The sequence below is a fragment of the Trachurus trachurus genome (assembly GCF_905171665.1).
Source record: "Trachurus trachurus genome assembly, chromosome: 7".
Lineage (NCBI taxonomy): Eukaryota > Metazoa > Chordata > Actinopteri > Carangiformes > Carangidae > Trachurus > Trachurus trachurus.
The window spans coordinates 11116137-11142139 of NC_139901.1; the positions used below are offsets into that span (position 1 = coordinate 11116137).

Genomic DNA, 26003 nt, shown 5'->3' on the forward strand with positions numbered 1-26003 from the left:
CATTTTCATTTTTACTGCAAATGAATATCGTTCCAAATATTGGTTATCGGTTTCCTTGATTACTACTGTAATAATTGGTATCAGTCATGAAAATACATATCGGTCGATCCCCAGTTCATCCCTTGAGTGTACAAAATGGCAAACATTTTAAACTAATTACAGCATTTTTGGCTCACGATGACTGAATCCAAATGGAAAGCACTACTACTGCTGCTTGATTATCAGCCAACAAAGACTCAGCATCATACCTTTACACCTGCTACTTAACAAACAGCACACCAGCATAGCCGATAGGATAGCCAAGTCTAACTTAAAAAACAACTGCATTGTAACTCCACTGCCTTGGGCAGTGACTGGTATGTGGCGCTACACCACAGGGCAGAAGGGCCGCTGTTGCCAGCTGCAGGTAGCAGGCTGGCTGTCTAGCGGTTGGCACCAAATGACCTTTTAGAGTATCTACACATAGCACCTTTCTTATTGCACAATCTGTACTACGCCCGTGTCTGTGTGTGTACGTGTGTGTGTGTGTACGTGTGGTGCGACCGCACGCGAGAGAGACGGCAGGTGGAGGGGCTGACTGGCAGAGATGAGAGATGCTGAAACGCTGTTAAATTTTTTTCCGTGAGAGACTGTGACGGGCCACAGTCTGGTTAATTAATGGGAAACACTGCATTGTAGACACTGAACTTTTAACAGAGTGACCAACAGTGCAGTTGGCGATGGAGGTTGTAGCGTTATAACCAACTAGCAACCATCTATCAGTCTAAAGATCCTGGGCAAAGTGATAACCATTAGTGCGGGCGAAGTGCTGTGAAAATACTTAGACGGTTCTAATCCATATCATTTCGATGGATTATTATTATGGACTATTTCTGATCTTTGGTTTAAAAGCTGCTCACTCTCAAGTAGATAACTTTTCTTGAAACCCGCTGACAGACAAAATAAGTGACAATCTGTGAATGTAGCAGTACAATCAGCAGAATGTGTAAAATAAAAGTCTTTGCCATATCAATTTATATGGTAACATCATATTAGCGTTTTGTTTCTGCTGCCCCCAAGAGGACAAAAAATGACTATTATTATAATTATTGTAAGTATTAGGAGGGGGACAAACCTTTAAGAGCTCACATATTTCAAGCGTTTCAATGTAACATACCACATATTTGAATCATACATGGAGTAACTTCACAATACATGTCTTCGTAATAGAAAAAAGGGAGATGAAGGTTACATAGGGACAAGTCCATGCAAATGTTTCAAGTTTAACCACAGTCTGCCCCCATTATAAAATTACACCAAATGTGAAAACAAAAAAAGGGAGTCTTTTTCCACCCACTACCTGGCATCGATTTTTATGAGCGAAAATAACAGGGCTTAGTGGAAAACAACAGTGTCTGACAGAGAAAATGACTCATCTCTCGCTCCATCCCTCCATCTCCCGCTCTCTCCCTTCCTCTTTTCTAGTTACCAGCTCCGGCACATCCTGTACATAAAAACATAGCTGAACTTGAATGAGAGAACATAGACACCAATATACCATGGACGACACACTCATGCCGTTCCTAGAACTGAGCAGCAGACCGACAAAATAAAGTTAAAGGAATGAACGTGTCCAAATAAGATACGGGATAGGGTGGCTTTACAGTCAGCTCCAAAAAATAACAATAATTAGGAAATGAACAAAAGGGGAGAGATGAACACATAACATAAAGAATACCAATTTTTTAACCTTATCTCCCTGTAATCATGGGAGTCGGATAGATGTCCATAATACCCACATGTGGCTGTGGCTAGTTTGCTACCACCATCTCCTGATGTTTACTAATATCAAAATTATAATGGTTGATAGAAGGGCTCGAGTGTGAATCTGGGCAAGATAAGCTATTTAGAGAAAAAAATATATAATTGTATCTGGAGAATAAACAAATTTCATAACAGCCACTGATTAATGAGGAATTGCAGCAAAGAGGCTCAGGCTGCTCTGGCCAACCCCACCAGGGTAATAAAGCCTGAGCGCCAGTTCTAATACTAAGCTACAGTGAATTTCACAGTGGAGATTTAGTAGGTTTTGTTGTTTTGTTTTGCTGAGGGCAAGTCAGTGTGAGTAACAGTTGGGGGCTTGACTCCTTAAAAATGAGATTTTGTAAATGAGAATGGGGGAGAAACAAACAGCCACTAGTAAAATGGGTCAGATTACTACAGTGTGGATGTTTGGGGTTACTATATTAACAGCAAAACAGGAACTATTATGGAGACATTGACTGCTTCATCTGACTTTTTCCACAACACCACAAGTAGCCCATTTGTAATTAGTGAGCTAGTTTGAAATACCTTGTATTTATTGCTTTGCGTATTATCTCTCCACATGTCACAGTGATGAGATAAAAGCTCGGGCCAACCAGGTTAACCTGCTGCTGGGGCACCAGGAGGGTTTGTACTGTATGGCCTCCTGAGTACTGAGCTGGGAAATAAAAACATATAGCATGTTTCTCTGTCCATATAAATGATAAGTGGTTATTGAAGAACAAGCTTTTACATAAACCTGTCCCAATGCTGCATTCATTGTCTCTTTAAGGTCCATATACTGAGTTCAGACGACCTCATAAGGTTTTACTTTCATAGAGTTTTGGTATTAAATTAAAAAAAAAAAAACCTTTATCAAAAACAGTCATAGCTTCTAACAAATAAGAGAAAACAGTTAAATAAAAATAAATATTGTCAGTATTGTATTACTTCAAAAAATCCCTTTGAAACAAAAGCTATGAGATGTGACTTGTTTTTTGTAGAGAACAGACTTTGATTTTCATTTCTTCCAAATACAAAATTGTGTTGAGTGGGAGAATGGACGGACAGAAAAAGATGCAGTTTGAGAGTAGCTGTGTGTCTGTGTGCAGCACATGTGAAAAACACGTTAGAGATGCTTGTTTCTCTCGATACATCACTTAGATTAGAGGAGTTCCTGCAGACTGCAAACAGCGGGGCGTCTTTGAGAGAGTGTGTGTGTGTTTACAAGCGCATGAACAGCGTGTGCGACCGGCTCCTGCAGAGAAAGCTGCTCAGCAACACGGCTCCGGCCTCAGCTGGCTTGATAACTCCTGCTTTGTCCTTGTCAGCACCCTCGTCTGTTGGCCAACTAACACTCACGTTTTTTGGATAGAAATTTGAAAAAACGAATCGTCGTCTTTATGAATATTTGAACAAGTTGTAAAACTGAGCAGGAGGGGGGGGTTACATGGAAGTTTTTCAATCACTGAACTACATCTCTATTTAAATAAGACACAGGCAGCACACAAGGCAAAAAAAAAGCTGTGCTCTTCATAAGAGGAAAATTGCATCCCTGACTAATTCTGGCATCTGTCAGACAGGGAGACGATCAAATTTTAACTGTTCTTTCAACATTAAATAACAGACTTTAACCATGAGAGAGTGCACATTATTAAGGCTCAGTGCTATCCAGCGCAGACCTCATCCTGTGCTCCATGCCACCCCCCACCACCACCGTGTTTCTCCACAGACCCACCTGTCTCACAGGTGGTGTCATCCTAAAAAAAAAAGGTAAAAATCCTTAAAGATGCCCTTTTTTTAAATTATTTTTCTTTTCTTTTTCTTTTAAACTCTTTTTATTAATTTTACTAAGTCCGAGCAAATATAAGTATAGAAATTTCAAAAATGTATTAAAACACTGAGAATCCAAAGATTCAACATCAATGCAAAGACAACATTTGTCTCTATTTTGACTCTAAATCTGTAATTTATTTCAACCATGGTCAAAAGAAATGTTTGCTTCAAATCCCGACTTCCTGTGTATTAAAGGTCTTAGAAATAACTGCTGGCTGGAATTTGTTTTGATCTCCACATCCCATTCCTTCTAGTGAAGAACCCTTTCCTTCCTTGAAAACAATTTCTCTTCAAGAGATGTCACTGAAACAGTCCCGTCTGCCACTGCTTTTATGGATTATTTTCCTTGGCATTTCTGTCGTACTTGAAAGCAGACCAAGGAGAGAAAAACAAAAAGGGGGTGGTGGGGGGGGGGGCTGGGTTGTGGCATTGCAGACAATGACACACCCTTCCAGTCACACATAAGAGCCCGGCCAAGCAAGAACTACACATTTTCACTATTAGAAGACAAACATACAATCAGAAGTACAAGCAACTATCAAAATAGGAATCAAGCCTCTGGTGAAGCCATAAAGTACAAGTCTGTCAGTCATGATGGTTGTTTTTTTAAACAGGCGGTCTGAATCACCACATGTGAAAGCACGATCTGATTCTGAGTGACAGCTTCGACTCTGCGGTGACCAGCACAACTGTAAACAAGTGGAATAAGGGAGGGGGTGGGCAGAGCAAAGTGTGTGCGCAGACGTTCAGTCGGGCTCTCGTCTGTTTACTTCTGCAAATGTGCCTGAATTAATGGATTTGTGTTGTGTGTGTAATCGCATGCATGTGTACGTTAGTTACATGTACCACAGAAGACGAATGCTCCCCCGTTTCCCGGCCAGGCATGAGGTCTTCACCAAGTCGCTACAAAGCACACAGAGTTGCAGTATACAAATACCACAACCAACAGACACCATATGGAGCAGAGAGCAAGTGGGGAGAGGACGGGAGGGGGGGTGGGGGGGGGGGCAGTGAGGGAGTAGTACAAATCATTACCTCTGTTTAGACTTGTTGTGGCTGTTGTTTGTTGCTTGGTTTTTTCCCTCTCTGAGTAAACCAACATACATCCTTGGGAAACAAAACCACTTTCCTGATTTCAGCAGCTGTGTATACAAGCAGATATTTACAGGAACACACACACACACACTATGTTCACTGGAATGAAGGTGTATGTCTTAGAGAAAACACCAGTGCCGACAGCTGCTGTATAGCAAAGCTCTGGTCAGCTGATTCAGATTCAGACATTTTGATCAAACACTCGTGAACATGTCACTAGTGGAAGATAAAGAAATGCAGGTGGTCAGGAAGTCGTTTACAATTCAGTTGTTTGTTTACATTTCAGCTCTGTGCTGGGGTGGATGCGTCAGTGCACCTGCATATGTGACAGTACTTGTTTCTTTTACACAGTAACGTGGATGTGATTTTTTGCGGGACTGATGAGAGCAGTGTAATGAGCTGGAAGAGAAAAAGGCAGACGGAGCGGCAGCACCAACTACAGATGCAGCAACAGGTCTGCAGCAACTTGTAAAAAAAAAAAGTTGTTGTTTTGTTTTTTCAATAAAATGCCAAGACCTAGTGAATGCTATATGTATTTACATATGTGTAATTACATGGATCATAAGGGAGAAGTTATAGGCTGCCAGTCTGCAAACAGTGCAACAGTGAGCGCTTGAAATGAGGGGGGGGAATTATCTATGCAGTTTAAATAGGGTCACACAGATCTATACACAAAAATCAGGATTAACTAGTTTCAGTTGTCAACTTTACATTAGCAACATGCATATGTTTCCTGTTTGTTGCTGTGATATCTAAGTTGGTATTGTGAAATGTGAATCATGGAATTTTCATTGTTATTGGTTCAGGATACCAAATCTGTGGTATCAAGAGATCCCTAATAAAAAAGAAAAGGTACAAAGAGAACAGCAGTAGTAATTTGTCCTTCGGCACAAACAGAGGCGATTCATCAGGGCATCTGATATTTAAATCCAAGTAAGTCATCAAAAAAGAGGGTGAAACATTTGATTTGAGGACAAATGTGTAGGAGGAAAAAAAACAGTTAAGTTACAAGGCATCCATGGAATGACAGCGTTATGTAAGTGATGCTGAATCCAGTGAAAGCTGCCAGGGGGGGAGGGGGGCTGGGTAGAGAAGAAATGTGAGGCTGAGCTGGAATTGAGCTCTTCAAAGCTTTTCATTTTCTGTAATCGTTAATTGTACTTCTGCCCATGGGTCCATATACAACCTCATGCACATACATACTACACATGGATAATACCTCAAAACATATGAGTAATACCAGTAAATAAAATGTGTTTGTATCAGCGTCACCACCTCTCTGTAGAACAGCAAAGAGCTCTGTTGTGCATGACCTCTAGGTTTTTTCAGTCCGGTCTTTTAATACCTAACCCACAATAACCACCACAATAATCCCTCAAACAGCCAGATCCTCAAGTCCATTATGCAGTTGTGACCGTATAATTTACAACATTGTTGTTATAAATATATTTCCCATACTCTTGTTTGTAAAACACATCTGCCCTTATAGCTTACTTCACAGAGCCTCTCTGCTTAACTACATCTGAGATAGAGCTGCACGATTCCGGGAAAATTGTGAATCACATTTTCTTTTTTGCTCTGGCACTATTTTTTTTCACAAATTGAAATGTTTATTATTTATTTGTTAAGTCCAGTGGCAAGTGTGTTGTTTGTGATGGGGGGCTGACACAGGACATGGCAGGGCCCTATAGGTAACAGATTAATGAATGGAGTAGATTTGTTTTTATTTCCCAGTAGAATTTGTCAACACTAGTCCCTGAATCCCCTGTAGTACATGGCTTAATTGTAATTTGTGTACTTGTTGTTGTTGTTGATGATATGAATATTCCCTTGCCTGAATGGGGGATGTATACATTGCTGTGTTGCTGAGGGGTAAAGAGAGTACTGGTTGTGGATTGGAGGGTGTTTCTGCGTGTGTGCGTACGGGTGGGAGGGTGGGGGCTAAAGTGTAATGTATGTCTTTTCTGTCATCTGCTACTTTTATTATAGGTCTCATTGCCATACTCCTTCTGGCAGGGGGACTGCCAATGGAAATTAGCCTTTTGGCTATAATTGAGTGCATTTACATTTTATCTTTTTAAAAATTTTCATTAATGTACACTGTCCTTCTCGAACAAATAAAGGAAAAATAAAATAAAAATAATAGATTTTTGAAGGTGTGATTCCATACTGCCTTGCGTTAGATCAATGTTAAAAAGTTGACTTGAAATGTGATTATATGACTAATCTTGTTATTTTAAAACATTTATTGAACATACTTAAACACCAGTTATAGCAGAGTCAATATCAAGTGTTTGCACTAAAAATGTATGTAAAATTCTGACAGCAAGTGAATAAAGGGTGTTTTTTTCACACAAGCAGTGTTCAGGTCGGTCCAGCTGAACTTTGAGCCTGAGTGCAGTGTGTTTGGGTCAGTGTGAACACTCGGGTGCGCGTCCATTTGTTATGTGAACGCGGCCGGACCTCAATCATGGATGTATTGTATTACTTGATCCGCTCCAACTATTTAGGTGTCTCCATTGTTAAAGTTTAGTGTTACTTTTAAGTGTTTCATTTTTATTCAGGAGTCATGTAAACGTGACGCTCTGACCGCGGTGTGGCGTTTGGAGCAGAGTGTTTACCGTCTCTGCTCTGGACCCGCGGCTCGGCTAACGGCAACGTAAACGGCCTTTCCTTCGTGACATGTCCCGTTCTGCCCGACGAAGTTGTGACGCAAAGTTACCGTGTCATGACAGTTGTGTTTTATCTTGCGCTCCATGAACTCTGTTATCTCTGCTGTGAGACAGCAACGACAGTGCGGCGTTTGGTGACACTTGAGAAACTCATAGACGAAAATAGGAGCGTTTGTTTGTGATGCATAAAACACAGAAGAATCATTTCCATTCAGAAATGAGATGTTGGTGTTGGATGGTGTGAATCGAGATTGTGGGTTTTTTAACGATTTATCGTGCAGCCCTAATCTGAATGTGTGTCTCCTATTTATAATCTTCATATCTAGTTGAATTCCTCTTTTTGGTATTGAATCTGATGTTACGACTCCATTAAACTCAACAATATATCAGATGCTGTAAAGCAGCGCCACAGGGTAAAAGTACAGCTAATTCACCTGAAATCCTGTTCAGATCCCCCAACCATTCCAATGGACATGGCTTTTCCAGGATGATGACTGTCATCAAACTTCACCCAAACACAAGTACAGCACAAATTTGTTGAAGTGGATGTTTATAAAAGCCAATCAGTGTTCGTCATCACCTAAAGCAGACAGTAGTTGAGCCAGGATAAAGCCGATTGTTCCTGTGAAATGCCATGATAAGAGCTGGTCACATATTCTAAATGCTGTGGAAAGCAGCTTCAGTACTTCCTACTTTTAGTGGACCTCCCTTCACAAAAGGAGAAGAGAAACCAGTGAAAGATGACCCAAGTAAATGTAGAAAAACATGGAAATGTGACATGAGATGTTATTACATCTGTGGAAATATCATCAAAGATTTACAACTTTTACCATTAGTCCATTTGAGGGGTCAGGATTTGAATGCCTGGATGTGAAATGCTGTTTTGATTCATATTGACTGTTCTGATTTGATATCAGCTTATAATGCCTCCTATTGATTATGTAAACAAAGTATCCTAATATTTAACTCCAGCCTTTAAAAAACTCAACTTTGAGATACCTCAGTTTTGTTTTGTTTTTGATGAATTAATCCACTTGGTTAAAACAATCAAAACAATAGAATATAATCAATGTGTTTTAAGCCATGACCTAATCCACTGATATGATTTTACCATGTATGTAGCACAGAATCATCTGAATCCTAATCGTTTTGTTGTTATAAGTGCGTGGTACTGACTATATATGTGATTTTGAATTGAAAATTATCTGCCTGCTTCTCATCTGAGCAGTTAAATGTCAAACTTGCCTAACCACATCACAGACATGAGCAATTGAAGACTTTTCATCATTTTAAAGCAAGTGAAAATGGTAGAACTTTGTACTGAAAGAAATTATTTGCAGTTATCACAGTCAAAGTGGTTTATAATTGATGCCGTGCTCTCAACCGTCCATTATGATTCATTTCATTTCAACATCTTGGAAAAGACACTGGCAGCACTTGAGGAGAAAGTGCTGTTCATTTTGACTCTTTTTTAGGACTAAATGCAGCAGTAAACACGATAAACTTGCACGAGTTTCACGTCATTACTATTTTGCAATTGATCTAAGCTCAGAGGCAAATCAATCTTGATAGTTCGGACAATTTGTAACCCCTGCTCAACTGGAACCACTTCTTGATTTGCATTGTTGCCAAGACAATTATTGCCAAAAGCGATAACGTCTGCACTCTCCCCATCAGCAATGTGAGCAAAAGCGGTGAGTCCTGAACTGATTTTTTCCATCAGGACTTTCTGCCCAAAATACACTCAACTCTATGACAGGTGTCCAGTCGGATTCTGGCATCACCAGGGGAGGAAGTTGTGACAGTGGGAATTTCATAGTAGGGAAAAATTGAGAGGTTGATTTAGTGTGTATCTGAATTTCTAAAGTTATGCAACTCTGTCAGCAGAAAAGTTTAGAGGGGATGGGACACTATGTTAAAAAGAATATTACGATTATGCACATGTGATTCATGGCATCCCCTGCAGCACATTCCACACAGTACACTCAGTTAATGTCACTTCATAGGTGAGCGGGACATGAAATCAACAAGAGTAAACTAATATTTAAGAGTTCATATTGACATACCTCCTATAATTTGATCACTCACCCTATTTGCATGCGTTCTCAGGGCACACAGGGTTTATGAGAGAATCCAGAATGATTTAGTTTCCCTCTTGCAGGATTAGCTCTGTCTGATGGCATCTGCACTGTCACAAAAAAATTGGTTCCATTGTTTGTTTCACTCTGGTGCAAACAATTTCCTTTCCTAGGTAAGGTGAATTAAAATACCTAACCTCCCTGCTTGCCCTGGCACCAAGCCAGCAGAGGGGCCTCTTAGCCTGGGTGATGGGGCTGAAAGCCTGCATCTTAAACCATGTCAGTAGGATTCCTTCAGACGATCTTTGTGCAATTTTTTTGCATTTGGAAAAACAATGGAGAAAATGATGATTTGTAAATGTGTATGTAAAATACTCTGTATAATGCATCCTTTCATTCTTCCAGGTGATGCAATGCCAGGCGTCTGTACTCCCTGCTTGCTTTGGGATTTTGTCTTCAGTCTCTTTCTTGTGAGTGTAAAAGTTGGACTGAGGTCAGGCAACCCAAATTGACCAGTCAAAAACATTCCAGTTTAGCCACATTAGAAAAAGCGCTCGGTGGTTGTTTTGTGAATATTATTGTCCTGCTGCACTGTCGTAAAACTCAGAAATATGCACAATTAAAGAGCCTGCACTCTTCGTCCAATACAACTGTAAACAAACTAAAACCTGAGTGTCACTGCACCATTTTAATGCAAATGTGCTATAGCTTAATTTGCACTGTATGTACTGAACAAAAAACAATTAGTCACTCATTATTTGCAGCTGACAAAAACAAAATAAATGACAGTAATTCAGGTTACAGTGTGTTGAACAGGGCAAAAAGCAGCATCTCCTGGATGTGAACTGTCAACTTTTCACCCCTTCATATCACTGACACACCCACAGGCTCTTCACAATGTCCAGTCATTGTCACACTTGCCACCTCAGCCCACTTGTTCCATTGCAGCTTCATATTCTAAATGGTTGAGGAACAGGGACAGTAGAAATATGACACTTTTTTGCTGTTGTTGTTTGCACTGCGGCAGTGTACTGTTTTCAGTTCTGAAGATTAGACGGATTGAAAATGTCAAGTTTGGTTTGAAATGGCTGCTGTCCAGTGAAATACTGAGAACATGCTCCGCAGTCTTCTGTCCAAATTTTTTTCAGCTCTATCAAAACCAAACTAACTCATAAAAAAGGCCTGAAACAAACTGTGCAGCTACACCTAACAGTAACTGGGGTCTCTCCAGGTCTCATGTGTTGTTTTTTTAGAGCTTAGCTTACCCATTCCAGTGATCCTACTGACTGTAAGAGGCCTGCCTGACGTAGGTGATATTTAATCCTCAGACTTTAACACACAACTAATTTGTGTGGATGTGTAAACAAACAGCAGGAAAAACAACTTTAAGCAACTTTGTGGAAATACCGTGAAAAGCTAGGTGACCATCTGAAGTGGAAGTTTGCACTTACAAGAGCTCAAAACAAAAATGAACCTTCCAGGGCTTTAAATGCGTTACACACTACAGGCTAGGACACAATAACAGCCGTGTGCGCACACACACACACACACACGAAAACAAACCACAAACACATGCCCAGAGTGAAACGGGAGGACAGACAGAAAGAGAAAATCTGAGATGGGGAGAAATGGTGACAGAGTGAAGAGGCAGGAGTTGATTGGAGGAGAGCCAAAGAGTGAAACTGTAGATAGTGTTGAGAAACAGTGCTGTTACTGTCAAACAGCTGTGTCAGCTTTCAGCGCGCACACATACACACAAACACACTGGAGCCCTCACACACACACAAACAACATGGACAAATATCAAAATACATACATGTATAAATTAATGTTTTCCCTACAACACGTTATTATGGCCACAAGACAGACTGGCACACCGTAACATGACCAGTGTGCCAGATGTGAGCATGTAACAATTTGCACATGCCCACAGTCACCAACACCACGTCAACATACGCTTCCACTTTGTTTTGACGGCCCCAAAAGTAGATCACACACACGAGTAACATCATACCAACGCATGGACCGACTGCACAAAATCTGACCTTGACCTGACAATAGAATTGTCGTGCAAACAAAAGGATGGATGTTGTCACACTGAAACAACTGGTAAGAGTGAGTATACACTGGAGATCTGACCTGACACCAGCATTATGTTACAATAATTTGCATGATACAAATGGCAGAAACCAATACTTTTGTTCCTTTAGATAACAATAGCAGACCAAAACACTAGTGTTAATACAGTGCAAGTATCAACAACAATGGTTTACATAGCTCCTCAAATTTCCAACATTTCACTGCCTTGCGGCTTCAAAGGTAAACCTGTAATACCACTGTTTCTGCCAAATACAGTCGAGGTGTGCGGGTTGATTTTACTTTTTGGACCCGACAGGTATAGGCATTAGTACGCTGTGATCTTCTTCATGCATGGGTGGTGAAATGAATAGGTGAAGATAGTATCTTTCCTTTTGATGTGGCTGGAATCGGAGGACTGACAGTAATAGCTCGATTTGAGGACGGTGGTCAGTCGATTTTAGTTTATGAGATCAGCCATGTGGCCTGAGCCTTCTTTTCTGTCTCTTGATGTTAATAACACTGGTGTGTATCGCTCCATGCCAACCCTGTGTGTGTGTGTGCGCACGCACGCTTCTGAGGCTGTGGCTTGTCCAACCTTGTTACAGAGCCCAGACAGCTTAATAAATAAATCTGCGGTCCACTCGTTTCAGATGTGCTGATCACATGTGCCAATTCGGTTTTGATCGTTGATGCTCAGGGTGAGGGCCGCAGCCTGCAATCATTCATTTTCACTGTGTCAAAAAGATTAATTAATGTAATTTATCATGTAGTGAAGTATGGCTGGGCGATATCAATAAAAAAAAATCATATTGATTATCGATATCTATAATTATCGATCATTTTCTTTTAAATATTTGTGGGGCATTTTTGACGTTCTTTTAATAAGGACCACAAGAAAAAAAACATTGAATTCAACTTCAACTCTTTATTCAACCACCTTTCATAGCTTTAACTGTTTAAATTATTATAAGCAAAGGGAAATCAACTAAAGTGACCTGACATCAGTAAGGTCTGATAAATAAATATTTCCTTTGGTTCTTTATGAACCAGCAACAACAGGTCAGAGGAGCTAACTAACTAATTCACCTGCCAAGAATGACTCATTGGCTTTTGTGAATTAACTGACACGTGTTGGTAGAACAAAGAACGATCGTTGACTTGTAGAAGGATGTTGTTTTACGCGATAGAGCTGCCGCTTAAAGGATACAAGCTTCTTTTTTTTCGTTCATTCTGCTTGTGCGGTGGGCAGAATCAGTTCAGCAGTGCGCAAAAATAAGTTAAGGTAAATGTTTTTACTCGTCATGTTCCCACTCAAGAGAACTTGTTCTACCTTTCTTGTCGACCAAATAGCGGTGCTCTCCCACTGCCATCTCACTTGCGCTGATTTTTAAATACTACCGGTCACCACACACCAGTTCATAATATTGACTGAGTGAGTGAGTGCAGTGCAGGCTTCGGGGTCGCAATGGCGCTGTGCTGTGTTATGTCAAGCTAGCGGGGCTCATGATGTAGCATGCCTAGGTCAGCGTTTGTGGCTGTAAGGAAGTAACAACTGTAGGATCAAGCGACATGATAGGCTTCGGAAACAGGAATGGAAATGCTTGTTCACAGGTCTTTTTCTATCAAAGTTTTTATCAACCTGTTTTTTTATATTGATCGTCACATGTCTGTCAATTCTCAAAATTATCGCCCAACTTTGCAATGAAGTTTAATTCTACAAATCCAAATCCCCAATATTTTAAAGGGGTTAGGTACAAGTTTAATTCCTACCGGTGTCGCTCCATCCTTCAATTGTACTGGTTGCCAGGTACACCTATAGGGAGCGGCTAGTAGCTAAGGCTAAGCTAATGCTAACTGTATTAAACGAGCAGCAGCTCCGGTGTTGACAGCGGACTGAAAACACATCTGAATCATTTCACACTAACTCACCTGCAGACAAACCCGACAAACCCACAGCATCACGCCTGCACCGGAAACGATACAGCCTACCAGCTGACCATTAGTTAGCATTAGCATTAGCACAATGCCATTTCTCCACAGAGCTATCACGATCTGGCAGCCCCTGAGCGCCGCCTCACATGAGATCAACGTACTAATGCTGTTGGCGCAGGGATCATTTCATGCCGATGTTGCCAACGTAACCAGATGTAAATATTTATATATTTTGGACCTGTCAAAATTAATAAAACAATTATTTCTACACTTTTTTATTTTTCTGTTCAGTAAAATTAATACTTTTATTCTGCACCCCTTACTTTGGATGTATTGTTTTTGAAAAATTTATAATTTTGATGAAAAGGTTGTAGCTATAACCTTTAAGTTCTTGCTATCACACAAGACAAAGAAAAGCAGCAAATCCCAACACTGAAGCAGCCAATTACTACAGCAATTGCTTCATGTCTGTAAAAGAATCAATTATAGGACTAATCATTTCCCCTCCACCCTGTGAAATATCTGATATTTGATTTCATAGAGAAATGAACAAAAACAAATGGGCAGAGAAGATTTATTCAAGAACAAGAAAATATCCAATTAGAAAACCAAAATAATAGTGTAAACTCTTCATTACTTACTCATATTTTTTCATTACTTTAATTTCAGCATTTAACATCTCAAAGATAGGGGGAAACAAAATGTGTTTTCAAACTACATTCCCAGCAGGAGTTAAAGTAATGTACGTCCTTTTTTTGGCTCACTGAGGTATTCATCAAAATAAAATCCATTATATTGTTGCTCTCATGATGTCATTTCATTCAATTAGAAACTAGTCCCACCCTCCACTGGCAACACACAGCAGACCAAACAGCCAATCTTGCCATCCAATCGCAAAGCAAGTTCTGATCTCAAAGCAGTTCACAACAAAAGAAGTCACCAACATCAAAAATCGGACTCTGACGGACCTGAAATTTTATATACATTATCAAAAGGCTTCCGCATGGTTTCAAACTGTGGTGTGTTAAAGATGGCATGGCACACAAACAATCATATCATATATCTTCACTATGCATAATTTTTCCAAATTCCCAAAATTCAGTCTGAAGGGGACGTAAGTGTGTATGCATGTGTTAGGGAAAGAGGGACTACATGTGAGTGTGTAGCCGTGTTTTCCTCTTCTGCTGCAAACTCTGGGGCATACACTACAAGCCGCGATCAGCGTAGTACTAAAACAAATCTGACCCAAGCAGACTCCAGCTCCTGCCAAAAGCAAATAGAGTCTTAAATGCTACATAATACAGCACACAGCGGGAGGGAGAAAAAAAAGGGGGGGGGGGGGGGAGCAGGACGGCGCAACACAGAAAAACCATAACAAGAAAAAAAAAAACATGCTGTATGCAAAAGTAAGGACAGACAAGAAGGAGAGGCTGGAACAGAGAGCGTAAAAATGCTGGCGGTGGTGGAAGAGAGGAAGAGGCGCAAACGACATCAGAGGGAAATGAGGCAGAGACGGACTGGAAGAAAGACGAGACAGAGCACGTTTAAAGGCAAATTAAGATTTTACTGCTACCAGGAATTTGATTTAAGACCAATTTCTGTAACCAAAACAAAAAAACAAAAAAGACAGACAAAGCTGTGTTGCATTAAACCCATCCTGTACTCATTTAACAGTGGACAAGTATGCAAATAAAACTTAGTCTGACCACCTGAGGTGAAGCAATAAAGACAGAATAAAGATCTGTGCTTGTCCATTACTCATCTGTTGAGATAATTCACTCTCTTTTCATTTGCTTTTAATTGCAAATTTTTTATATTGTATATTTCTACTAAAAAGAATTTGGAAATAAATGTGAGCATCTGACAGAATGCATTAATATATTTGTAAAATCTAGTGTTAGATAATTGTTGTTTGATGTGACAGAGCAGAATAAAGATTATTGATTTACAGTACATTTAATTGTAGATTTAAATAAATTTGGGAAATTTCATGAGGCAAATTATATTTTATAATGATTATATTAAACAAATACTGTATATTGGCTGTACTATTCTGCACAGAAACAAGTTAATCCTGCATCCAAACACCGAAATCTGACTCAGCAGAGAGAGAATTCGGGCAGGAGTATATGAGAATACTTTATTTTCCCTCATGATGCATCAGTGTGGAGGACACGATGACACATTAACCAAAAAGGTGGAGCAGGAGTTTGGACTCCGTTTTAATAATTACACAGCCCACACACATGCACGCTGCTTAGGTCTAAGGCCTGGCAAGACGGTCAAGTGCAAGATGAGCACAGGGTGAAGGAAACTACAGAGACGATAAAATGGAAGGAAAGAGAAACAGCTGAGGTACAAATCAATAATTATTATAAAGCAAAGAAAATATAGTAGGCAAATAAATTGTATAAAATTAAACTAAAATATTACATTAATCTATATTAGATTTCTTGAACACTACATTTTCATCGAATTTCCCCAGAGGTGGGTTCAAAGTTCAGTACCAGACTCTGACAATCAGTTTGATTTAAGAGTTGTTTTTCTTTTGTGATTTGTGATGATAGACATGAGAATAAAGGAGATAAAAATACGAACTAAAATAAAGCTCGACTTAGTCTCTCTGTCTCAGTTTCTATTTAATAGATTTACAGAGAGGATACCAAACCAGGTTTCAGGAAGCCAATTTGTAAATCTACCGAGGGCTGGCTTTAAGACCAAATATAAATCCAAAAACCGGACATAAAGCTGTCAACTCCAGCTAGTCTTCAGTACATGATGAAACTGTAAATGAACGGTACAAGAAAAAAAAAAAGATGAGAGGGTGTTAACAGATCTGCCATCCTTCAGTTACAGATGGTTCTGAGTGTTTAAAAGTGCCAAGAAGGTTGCAAAATGACTGATTTCATGTTATATTTTTATTTAATATTAAAAAGGAACTGGGCTGTAAAAACCCTCTGGAAACAGTCTGTAAAAGTAACTTTTTTCTGGACTTCTGTGATATATGGGCACATAATATGCAATACAATAATACCCATGTTATTTCATTAAAGCTGCTGAATCCAACTCCAAAAGCCTATAGAGCTTAATATCACATGTTAACAATATACATGAGAAAGGGAGAGTGTGTGAGGGAGAGAGCGAGAGCGAGAGTTTTGTAGCTCAGAGCCAAAAACATGCTTTGTCCTGTCCTGTCGGCTTTGGCCTGCTGTTCTGCATTTACACTGGATCTATGGTGTGTGTGTGTGTGTGTGTGTACGGACGCAGGAAGGGAGAAGACATGAAACAGAGGCATGAAATATTTACACCTATAGCAATAAAAAACAATTGACGTAAACCATATTTTGTGTGTGTGTGTGTGTGTGTGTGTGTGTGTGTGATTGTGTGTGCATGTACAGCCAGTTGCCTGGTCATCTGCAACACTTTTGGATGACTAATTGTCCCACAAACAGGATGAGAGGGGTGGAGCCTGCTGTGGGGGGCCTGTTGAGTTACAACCAATCCCCCTCCGTGGGCTTGTCTCTCCCTCTCTGTGCTACAGTAGCATCAGGAAAGAGAAAATGAGGAATGGAGGGGAAGAAAAAATAAGGTTGGGAAGGAGGGTTAGCAGCTCAGTGAAAGCCCCTTATACTGGGCCTCAACAGACAGACACAGAAAGAGTGAGCAAGAAGGAGACAGAAGCTGAATCTCATTTGCAAATGTTTCCTCCTCGCTCTGTGGCAAAGTCCCTGAAATATTCAGAAACACTCAAACGATGGAGGATAATGTTAAAGGATGACTCATGATGTCACAACATGATGCTATTTTCCTAGTTATTTAAGCGTGTGCAAGAGGGAAAACCACTCACCCGTCTCTCTCCAAAGTGTTAACAATATGTTTTTTATTTGTCAAATAAGCATAAACATAAAACAAACAAACAATTGTGGATTTAGTTGCTGTCAAAATGTTACAGCTGCTTACAAATATATCACTACTTGAGGTCACTGAATCACAAAGGCCACGCCTCTCTTTCTGGACGCAGCGACACTACACGCTGCTGTGTTACTCTTACAAAGGATAATGCTCAAAATAAAGGGAACACTTCAACTGATTGTTTTCTGTAGGTGGATGAAAACGTTTTTGCAGATGGCCCCGTGCACGGCAGCAATATACAGTACGTCAGTTAGTACCTCAGACAGCCCCACGTCAAAAAACACAAACTACCACCTTAAGGGTTGGAGCCAAGAGCAGTGTGTCACTCTCTACTGTGTCACTCTTCAGGGCGCCTTCACTCCCCCCACCCCCTGAGCTGAAAAGATGGTATGAAACACATAGGTCCTAGCTCTTTCATTTTTAAACCAACCTTCGTCACAGAGCCCCTCCCACATCTGTGTAAAAGGGAGAGCTGACATGGCAGGACCGGTGCTGACGTTGTTGCATTACTTCACGCTTCTGATTCCAGAACGCCACCATGACATCTATAGCCACACACAGGGGGGCGTTTTTTGTTTTTTTTTCCCCTCCCAGATTGGTTCTATGTAAACAAGCAAAAAAGGTAGACAGATCTCTACATGAAAAGGGATTTAGAAACTCTACCCATCACAACTTGATGCCTAACCCCAACTTAAACAATCTCTAAAACTAAGTCTTAACTCTCAAACAGCAACTTGAAGTTGTGACGAGCGGCCAAAATGTCCCCACTCCTTCGGGTCTATAACTCAAACTGGTCCTCATAAAGATTGAAGTACCAGCGCGCACACACACGCACACACTCCCAGGTTTAATGAGTGGCTGCACTAATGAGCAAGCCGTGCTTTTAGTGTGGCAGTAAAACACATTCAACTTAAGTCTCACATCAGTCTAATTAAAAAGCCCCAGTTTAAATCAATGGAAACTGAGTCCATTTACCCACACAGAAGGCAGCGATGGTTATAATAGACTTTTGGCTGCTTCAGGAAATATCTTTAGCCTGGAGTTTGGTAGTCTGATTCCAATTAAGCCAAATCAAAGTCAATGAATGAGCAGAGCGTTTTAGGAAACACAGGCAGACTTTGATTGCTTCTTGTTAAAAAGCCTGTGTTTGTGTGACATGAGAAAAAGGCGAGGCTTTCTGTTGGTTTTTTGTTACAGTAAAATTTACGGCCATGGACATTTCATCATGTCACACAGAACAAACTGCATGAATAAAATCTGAGCAGGTGCTTGTTGTTGGTGGTGTTGTTGTTATTACCCAACCTGTGGCCAAAATTATAATTGGATTTCTTTCACTGGGAGAGACGCATTCCTGATTTTTCCAAGATCTTTAATAGTTTTGTCCAACTTCTGCTGGAGCACTGAAGGGGTGACAGGAAGAAAACATCAGCAACAGGCTGAATCCATGGCTGGTGGACTTTTTTCCAATCAATTTAAAAGGACTTTAAAGTCTTTATATACTAGCATCATAACTATTCACGCGTAAAATGTCATGCAAATAATAACCTTTGAAAAGTGTTATTTGGCTAGAATCAGGGAACTGGAGTCTGGCAGGGTTGCGAGGTTTGGTTCTCTGAAGGCATCTTACCTGTAGATGTGTCGTGCTGCTTTTATCCTAAAAACATTATGCTATGCTGCCGTCACTTGAACACCGCATCAGATTCGCTGTCTTGAGTTACCTCTGCAGAAGTCAGACTGATGGTGATTTTAGTCTCTTGTTAAGCATTTAAGCTGTTCTTGGACCACGTTAAGCCCCGCGTGGCCCTGCTGAAAGAAAAGTGGGCCTACACTTTATCTTAAGTCAGTCTGACAGGTCAAATGGATGCTGATGAACACTGCAAATGACTGGTAACTGGTTTTAGATGCGTGCCTGAGGGGATGGCTTCATCACCGTGGCAAATATTCAGCGTACTGACAACCAATTAAATTTGTATAGATTTGGTTGAATTGATTATAGGAGAGTGTAAGGAAATGAGCAGCCAGTGTACTTAAAGTTTCACTATCCTCAGGCGCATTGCATGGATTAATGAAATCCTAGCAATACCATGTGCGTTGCTCAAAGCAAAACTGCAAAAATACTGTTCACAGGGTTTTCCCAAGTTCGACCCAACTCATGGCCCATTCAAGAAAACTGCATGAAATAAGAAAACTTGTTGAAGAAATATAGTTCAATAAGAAATTAACTCCCTAAACATACCCCTGCGCACACTACAATACAGGTGCAGAGCACTGCATCTTGATGGTGACACCATTATCCAAATGGCAATTAATATATTATTCGTACTGTGGGAAATTGAACTTCTCACCCCATAAGTACTCGCACCACAACACGTTACACGAACCCTGTGATCTCTAGGCTCTATATGCCTAGTATACCTCCAGTATACCTCCACCAAGTCATTCTGTTAAACCCTGAGAACTTGCGATTCTGAAAGCGCTGCTTGTATTGTATCCTGTGACCTTAAACTGCTAGCCGAGCCGCTATTGACGTTTATCTCGCCAAGCCCCTTAGGGGCTTCAAACAAGGCCTAATCACACCAGCCACAACACCAGAGCCTCCACTACATTTACATTGTAGCAACACAACTACCTCTCATAAGGAATCCATTAGCCCCTGTTTAGCACGTTCACATTAAAAGGAGGGAGGAGGGTAGAGGGAGACTGGCCGTAGGAATAAAGGAATAACAAAAGAGGAGTATTCCCTCACATGTGAATGTCACAAAGCACACAAATGTCTTTTTTTCCCCCTCCGCTCTATTGCTGAAACATATCACACAACAGTGATGCCACCTCTGGATGTTTCTTGACACTTTGCCATCTCTGGCACCTGGGGTTTGGTAGATCTTCCCTTGGGGACAACCTTCTACTACACCACACGGGGGTTTTGTTTGACATAAGCAGAACAGAAACCAGTTTGAATGAAGATCAGTTTAACAGACAAAAACAACAAAACTTATGACAGAGTGTTAAGATGTTTGGATTGAATTAAAACAGTATGATAGAAAGCAAACAGGATTGATCATTTGGGATTTGACTGCAACTTTAATGCCATTTATTTATTTGGCTTCATTCGTTGATTATAAGATTTCTGCTACTTTCTGTAACACTGAAACCATAAAGAGCTCCAAAAGGTTTAACTGAAATGAAGAATTAAAGGGTATATAAACATAGCTTCAGCCTACACCTTTTCAATCTATGTAAGATTTATGAATTAAGTTTGAATTAATGAATGCATTATTCAATGTTGATTGATTGTTGAATGATGCCTGACTGTAACAATTTAAGCAAGATCGATAAATATGACATAAAATTAATTATTAATATCTGCATCCTCTTTGTTAAAATGGTATGAAGTACAAGGTAAAGAAAAATACTGCTCTCTGTTAAGAGGAGTTATGTAGTTTAAAGACAGTGGAAAGATGCTTGTCTGTCAGATTTAGTAGCTGTAAGATACAAATTAACCAACATTTGAGTGAATGCAACCATCAGTTCCCTGATCTTACATATTAACACTTGTTTTAAAAACATCTTTCAGCTAAGCCTGAGCCTCTATCTGTAACAACATTGTTACAAGGGATCATCTAGATCTGAAGTGATCAGCACAGACTAAACTGGAATCAGTAGTCAAATATTATCTGAACTTTGAAAACATCCAATTGCAGTGTTGACTCAGGACAAGAGGTAGCCATGCCAGCATCACAGTTTGTCAAATATAAACAAACCAGTGCCTTGACAGCAATATACCAAAACAAAACTATTATTTATCTACCAAAATCTGGCATATTCTCATCACTACACTTGTCAAAACACTGCACGGCAAAATCCCTCATCTGATGCTTAATGGGGAGACTGAACAGCAGCAATGACCGACAAAAAAACAGCTTGTACTGTATTAGGTGCTCAGGATGAAATATAAAATAATCCAAATTTAGTTATAACCCCTCCAAAAAATGTATATCATCCTTGTGAAATCTATACTGTATATTAGGCTATTGTGGTTAATGTCAGTGTAAATTACTGAAAAGGGTTTATGGTGATATCAAATTGTTATAGCAATGTGGTATCCATTCATAGAGGGAAAAAACCAAAAACCCCAAAACAATTTTTCAGTCAATTTAATTTAGTAGTTTTAATTAATGGTATTGCTGCTATGCTTAATTTTTTATCTTGGACAGGTTGTTAGACAGCTGGTTGGACAAGAAAAATCAGAGAGTTCGTTTGATTCATATTCAATTAGTTTCATACAAATGATCAACTAATGGATTCAAAACTCATCAGGTTATTCCATAGTGAAAATGATTGTTAGTGACTGCCCTGTAGGTCGTTAACTGAAATAGAAATCAAACATCATAAGATGTAATATCATAAACACAAACATCCTATTTCTGTTCCTGCATCAGGTTTTGACACCAACCACACTTTACCCTGACATGATGGACACTTTAGGTTTAGTAAGTAAGTACTAGTAGTAGTAATAGAATGACAACAATTCTCATTTTAAATATTTGCTTCCAGTACTGTAGGATGAAGGAAACACTTTAAAAACAGTCTAACAATTGTTGGATGTGCATTGTAATGAGCCGTAACTGCAAACATCACTTTTTGCAAAAGCAAATAAAAAGCAGAAATGTCTTGTGAACTCAACAAAGACACTGGAAAATTTTAACTCATAGCAACAAGTGTGTGAGTGTGCAGACTTGTTGGCCCAAATATGTGAATGTGTGTGCGCACGAATGCACAAATTCATACAAGAAATCCATATTGCTGGGAATTCGCTTATGTTTCAAAATAGTGCTGCACCTTGAGGCCCCCATGCATCTGTTATCATTTTACAACCTGCCTGTAACTCAGCAGAATACAAACCTCCTGAGCACAATGTGCTCCACTAAGCACCTCATTACAGAAAAAGGCCCTTTGTATCCCACTGAGGTAATAGGTGGGTGGAGGGTACCTTTAGATGAAGGAATCAACACAGCAAAGTGACACAGCAATTGTCCCTTTCATTACAAAACCTCTCCATTTCCAGCTATTTCCAGACTCGTGGAACCGCGATGAACTGTACATCGACCGCCTTACGTACTGTATCCCTCTGAGCTGCCAATATGAAAGCATGCACAAGGTTATGGCCCACCAGCAGTGGGAGGTAAGTGGTCAGTGAATCATGTCATTGCAGGTTGCAGCATGTGTGTTTACTCACAACGTAGGGGAGCAGCAACCCAGGAAAAATTACAATCCGCTTAAACAAGCAAACATACAAATACTGCAACAAAACAACTTTCTAAACTCACACATTGTCTTTCATCATGTTTAGCCGAGTCAACACCACAAAAAAGAGGCTGGAACAGTCCCTGTAATTCCAGTGCAGCACTACAAACAGAGCAGCACAGCTATGGTGTTTTGACATACAACAGTGCAAAAAAAAAAGAGAAAAGGCCGATTAGTAAATCAGACAGTGCAAGAGAAAGATTGTTGTCCAACTAAAGCTAAAATCAATCTCTCAATGTATAGTATCAGTTTTATTCCTCTGTAAAAAAAAAAAGCAGGACCAAAGTTTCTCTCTAAACTTCAGCCTCCAAATAAAACAAAAAATAATGCCCATTATAACGGATGCTGCTCTCTGATGGCCATAGATAAAACATGTAGAATACAATATCACAAACCAAGTTAACTTTACAACAGGCTGTGCACTTCTGTGTAGGTGTGTGTGCTTCCCACGAGTCACACAATAACAAAAACATTTATATCAAACTGGCTGAAGTCTACTACCCATGTCCATTCTGCTCCACTCAGCTCCATGCTAATCTGTCCCTTTGTCCTCGCCGCCTGAGAGGAGCAGCCTCTCCTCCACATCAGCCACTGACAACCTCCAGGAACGGATGACAGACATCACCGATGTGCAACATCTGCCTGCCAGTTTTTAAATACACGTTACCGTAAACCGGAGTTAATGCCATACATTTCGGGTTGTTTCCCTATCGGTGTTTTTGGATTTGCAAGGGATTTGCGCACTGGCCCTGCTGCATGCAGGCAGGCAGGCAGGCAAGGCAGACATACACATGTGGAATGTGGAGGGAAGCACCCGCCTATAACAATAACACCACACACACAAAACACAACCGGGACAAGGCTGGTTATGGAAGTTTGCTGAAATGCGGAATGAATCTGCAACGTAAAAAAAAAAAAGGCATGAGGCCTCAGCGCACGTAAACACAATAAAAAAATGGGGGGGTAAAGCTGCAAGATTTTGTTTTGCTAATGTGCAAGCTACTAGCTCACAACTTGCATGCTAACACCAGAGCCCATGGTGCGTTTCTGTCACACACACATGCATGCACACACACACAAAAACAACAAAACTGGTGATTCCTCTCTTACCTGCTGTGGCATATCAACCTTCACTTTGTGCAGTAAGCAGAGGGGAGGGGGCCCAAAATGTTGGAGCCAGGTCGCCCAAAAATTTTCCGAGCCAGTGGAGTTGAAGGCGGGTTTTTAACAATTTCTCCACCACGCTGAAAAAAACTTTTCTCCTCGGGTATAAAACAAAACTGTCAACAGAAGAAAGGAAAGAAAGGAGGAGTGAATTAGGCAGGGCTATGTAACGGTCAGTCCGGGGAGGGGGCTGGGGAGGGGGGGTAGTTGGCTGGGAATTGAGTAACGCTGGAGCCCCTACGTCCCGTTATTTCTTCCACGGACAACACTGTCACACCAAACGTCATTCATTAAATCTGGCAATTCAGTCGCTGCGGTGCTCGGCCGAAGGTAAACACCGCAGATAATAACACTTCAGACATTTAAAGAGGCCATTTAACATCTTCTGCGAGGTTCGGCTCACAAAGTTACACGGCACACAGCAGCACTGCACCCAAACAAGTTTCAAGTTTAATGTTTCTCCCTCACTCAACTCACTCCCCCCCGCTCCGTAGCATTGTTGGAGGGGAGGAAAAAACGTGCGAGGTTGAAGGGGGAGAAGAGAAAGAGAAAAAAGCAAGAAACGTAACGTGAAAGTTCACGTGTTTGAATGTGTGATCTCCGACGACTTGAATAATGGATCCTAACCATTTCTTATTCGCCTCAAGTCATGTCACTGGGTTTGTTTCATATTGCCAGCAGCACACACGGCCATATTCAATTGCCACATTTTTAAAAGGAGTTTCGCCGTGCCCCCCCTTCTCCTCCTCTTCTCCCTCTCTCCCCACCACGCACGAGCGGTCAGACGTTAACGGGGCTCGGACACTAGCTAGCAGAAAAAGAAGAAGAAGAAAAAAACCCGCCAGCAGTTACAAAAAACTAAAACGTTTATCTTGCCCCCCCTCTTTCCCGACACTACACCGTAGGTATTATTGTCTTACAGTAGCGGGGGCTGCTGTGAAATGGCCTCTCTACAATGACATTACGCCTAGGCTGACTGGGTACATTGTTTGAGTCAGTGGTATGTCAAAAATACTGCAGCCCGCTAGAGAGCATTAACAGCGGCTAACGCTACGTTACCAGCAGCGGCGGCAGGCAGCAGCCCACTTTACTGGCCTAAAAAGCGTGTGTGCCTCTCGGCCTGAAAGCACTTCTCTCAGCAAGAACGACACGAGAAAGAGCAACAACAAAAAACTACAGTGTGCTACGGGCGGCATTACACCTTTCCTTGCAGGCGACAGTCGCAAAGGTAGAGGAAAAGTGGTGGGAAAACTTACATTAATCCATGCGAAGCGCAACGTAAGCGACTCTGTGTTAGTCCAGTTTTTTTAGATCTGTATCAATATAGATGGACCGCACTTCTCCATGATCCCGCCCCCACGGTTTAGCAGTCAGGCATATCTATACATATATATATTGCCTCCGCCGTCCAATCACAGCTCTCCACTCCCGGGACACAGTCTGCGCCCATTGGTCGAGAGGCCTATCAGTCTCCGACTGAGTCTCCAGCTGTCTCCCTACCATATAGGGGTGTGTCGTGACGTAGCACGCAGCCTGAAAGGTAGTAAACAATTTGTCCAAAAATAACAGTTCATAATAAAAATGTAATTACATAATTAAACGTAAAAGCGATAAGACCTATATACAGAAACTGGTAGTGTTCTGGCGAATTTGTTTACCTGCATTTATAGAGAATGGAGACAGGGTCAAAAAATGTCACTATTTTTATTGGGCCTTTTTTGTTGTTGTTGTTGGTGCTATATTTATATAAAAAAAGAAAAATAAGTGTTTAAGCAATGCTGTATTTTGAATTCTACAGTTATATCTAATTATGAATTATTAATGGTTTACCTATACATAATATATGAAAGTTCCAGCATCCTCTTCACTCCCTCTGGTCTCTCTGTCCTGGAAACTGATGGTAACTGATATAGCATACACATACCAAGAGCATAAGAGGTTGGTCAAAAACATTTTCATTGAGACACCCAAATAACTCAACAACTCCTCTGTTGGTCTGTGTGTGAGAGAGCGTATATATATATATATATATATATATATATATATATATATATATATATATATATATATATATATATATATATATATATATATATATATATATATATATATGACACACAGGATAATTGACACACAGGATAATTTGTCT

The 26003-nt window shown here is 40.5% G+C and overlaps 1 protein-coding gene across 1 annotated transcript in view; it reads right to left on the bottom strand.

Moving 5' to 3' along the window:
• LOC310988739 (vitamin D3 receptor A) overlaps positions 1-25214 on the bottom strand; it is a 78120-nt gene extending 52906 nt beyond the window's left edge. The window contains exons 1-2 of the mRNA XM_083975437.1: positions 25111-25214; positions 23801-23970 (exon numbers count right to left, since the gene is read on the bottom strand). The gene's annotated coding sequence lies outside the window, so the exon portion shown is untranslated. The remainder of the gene's footprint in view (positions 1-23800; positions 23971-25110) is intronic.
• Positions 25215-26003: the final 789 nt, after the last annotated feature.